The sequence below is a fragment of the Trachymyrmex septentrionalis genome, unplaced genomic scaffold, assembly GCF_001594115.1.
Source record: "Trachymyrmex septentrionalis isolate Tsep2-gDNA-1 unplaced genomic scaffold, Tsep1.0 scaffold6, whole genome shotgun sequence".
Taxonomy (NCBI): Eukaryota; Metazoa; Arthropoda; class Insecta; order Hymenoptera; family Formicidae; genus Trachymyrmex; species Trachymyrmex septentrionalis.
In genome coordinates, this window is record NW_017305778.1 from 2,374,675 (window position 1) to 2,378,525 (window position 3,851).

Here is a 3,851-nt window from a genome sequence, read left to right on the forward strand (position 1 = left end):
AAAAAAATAAAAATATATATTAACATAAAATTATATATAATTTCTCAACTAATCTACATTTGTAGTAGTTCAACTGATCGAAAGCTTTGTAAACAGCAGGGTTGGTAAACAATACCTAGTCGACACAAACTAAAAGTAATAGCAGCAATGCTATAATTTTGTATTCTACAATATAAATGTAATATAACTTATGATGTTATATAACAATTACGATGTGTAGTATAAAATTATAACACTGACTTATGTTACCTTTAGTTTGTGTCGACTGGACATATCTTAAGTATGTTTCTTTTAATAATATTTAAAACACATTCAAAATATTGAAAATATATTTAAAAAGACAATACAATGTTATGTTTTTTAAAAAATATTTTTTGTTTTCAATCCTGACAAGGATGTCTCAAATCCATTTTATGTTGTAAACAAAAACACGAGGAGAAGGAACTCATCTATTTCTTATTATAATATTATAGGAGGACTTCAATGATAAAAATATGCGAAGAATAATGTAAACTTGCTTTAAAAACAATCGATGTGGCTGTGCGAAGATGCGAACTTGCATAACGCATAACATTCATTTCCTTTTGGCACAATCACGACGGATGGAGCAGTACAGTCTAACGGCGAAAACACCCGTTTCATATTCAGAAAAATTGGATAGTACACAATACGTCCCGTACAAATATAGGAAAATAATTATCGCGTATAATCATCAATGTAATAATTATTAATAATGTAATAATATATAATATAATCATAATTAAAATTGCGTGTATGTATACTTCTTGTCTCCTTACATATTTATATGTGTATGTATATGTATGTACACGCAATGTGTATTGTATGTATATGTATATATATGTATATATGTATATATATATATATATATATGTACACACATATATACACATGTATAAATATTTCACAAGTACAGAGTGGTGTGTGGTAGGGGCGTGAGGGTGTGAGGAGGGGTAGAGGCTAAGAAGACCAAAATCAAACGGCGCAATCAAACTCTCTATTAAGGTCTTTTACAGATACGAGGACGATATCTATCGCACGACCATGTCTGCCCGATTGAAACCTCCACAGCTTCGCAATGAGTAGGAATAATGTACATTCTGTGTGCGCGACGCGCAATGTCTCCGCATTCCACCCTTCACGCATCACTTCGTCTTATGCGCTCTCACTCGTTAAAATATCTCAAAGAAAGAATAACGATATAATATTATTCGTAACATAATAACTATTACATAGTAAATAGTAACATCGTTACTGTTACTATTATTAATTATACCATCTATATCTATCATTATTACTTTTACTGATTGTAACTGTCGTCTATCGCCAATAATATCGTCAATGTTAACAATAACAGTAACGATGAGATTAATAATAGCTTATAATAGAATTGTAGCAAAAAATATCGCGCGACACAATTCCATGATGCAACTACATTGATCGATACAGAAAAAAAGGGGAGAGGGGATAAAAAAAGCAAAAAGAACCTACAAAAGAACTAAAGAGGCGATTATGTTTTCTGATCTAAATTCGCTGCTGCTTTACGCGGCATCCTTACGGAGCGACAGCACCTTTTACTTATCTTTGGGAGTCATACAGGAACATACATCAGCCCGAAATCATCGAAAAGAACATTATAAAAAAAAATCTACCTAAGAACTGATAATTATTTACATAAACCGACAATCTCTTTTTCCACTCGTCGCAAACTCATCCTCTGCATGCAATCGTAATAAATATTCCATTATTTTCATTTCCTCGATAAATCACATCGAACTTGCGATTTGATATCTCGAATTTGCATTTCGTTCATTTTTTTCGGGCGGTCGGCCTGGCGGGAAAATGGGCCTGATATATGTATCTGCTATAAATGTGTCTCGAAAATATTCTCGAAGCTCCTTAATAGACTTCTTTTCCTTTTTTAAAATTTTATTCTTTTAATCTCTTCTCTTTATCCTTTACCGCACTCGTGAAATATAAAATTGTATCCCGTGAACCATTGGACCGCGCTTAATAACTATGGGCCATCGTCATCCCGCCAATCCGCCTGCGTTTTTTTTTATGTTTATCTTTTCTGGCATTGCCAACAAAACGTCAGCAACGGGACAATACGATTTTATTGTAACAGTTATACAAATAATAATTGGTCCTACGGTCTCAGAGTATACCTGTCGGTCACATCCTCTGGTTGGGTAATGTTAATCACTTAGGAGAATTAAATTTAGATCGGATATGTATTAAACTATGAGATTGTGTCAGATTTGATAACAATCCCTTCGATTTGTGGGTTCATACTTCACTAGTTCGCTTCGTCAAATTTCACGTTTTACCGAGAAAATGAAACTCTGGAGTGCCATTCACGTTATTTCTCACTGCTAAATCGCAATCTATTCGATTCTTCATCGATCGAATGCGGGGGAAGAGATGCGTTTGAAAAGTGAGGTGAATCAAATCACCGGTAAATTTGGGAACAACGAAGCTGCCGCGACGCACGTTTAGAATTTTCTTCGATAAGATTTTCCGATCAAGAAGCGATCGTAAAAACGGAAAACAGGCCAAAAAATCTGAGTAACGTAAATGCCGTTCTAAAAAAAAAAGCGCGGAGAGCATGTTTCTCTTTCGAAACTAAATTCAACGGACATTTCGTCGTGTGTCGATTCGTTATGTATTCTCATATCTCTTTTTTCCCTATTTGTAATCTCTTATCCGATTCTCGACAAGATCTGTGGTAGCAAAAATTGGGGCGGGCCGATCTACCGCAAACTCGGTAGGTCGCCCTCAAGACGGCGGCACTCACAAATATCTATTTACAAAAATATACACATGAGCAATTTGCTTATCCGCTTGCGCCTATTATTCTTCTCATTGTTTTTCCATTAGCATCTCATGTCGTGCGCGCAAGAGGGACATTCACCCCTTCGGTCCAGGCAAAATTTATTTGCGAGTAGTAATCTTAAATATTATATTTGTCATTTATTATTCGCAAATACATTTTGCCATTGTTCACGTCCTAATTTTTAACGTGCGTTTACCTCGCTTTGTTCTTCCCTCGCGTTTCATTAAATTATGCTATTGGTATATGTGTTGTATGCGGTATACTATTATTTTTTTCTCCTTTACTTTTCAATCGCACTAGAACCTCTACTTATTTTCCCGATTAACTCTAGGTAATGTAAATAATATGTATTGGTATAGTCGCATCTGTTACTGCTTTTCCTGTTTGCATATTAATTACTCTAATCTAAATTACTTCCTCCATCTATCTACAAAAAAGAGTCGTGTGCTTCACACACAAACGTTAAAACTATAGTTTAACTATAGCATATCGCTTGATCCTGGTTGTTGATCCTGTTGCTCGCGTATTATCCCTCCATCGAAGTCATTCTAATCCTGCCCTTCCTCTATCTCCCTTTCTTTTTCATATTATCACGATATCTCCTCACGTTCGCGAATACAACTGTCATCTGTTCCCCTATACTGAAACGTGGCGCCGGCGCGCGAGATGCTTTATCTCTTTTCGCGTCATTAAATATATTCTTATCTTTATAACTATTTATATATATTTATATAGGTAATAAACTATATATATTAAATAGGTATATCCCTTATATTCATCGCACTTGAATCGCCGAAACGATACTCATGCTTCAGGTAACGTCGGCTGCGGGCGCACCGTGAAGCGAGAACACACGGGCGCTTATACGTGGCACTTCTTTCTACTCCATCAGTGGTTTTACTTCTCTTTTCTCGTATTCGGTTTTTCTCCCTAATTCCTCCTCCCCTCCCTTCCCCTCCCCCCCCCCCCCCCCCCGTCCCACACCTATGTGTTCTAC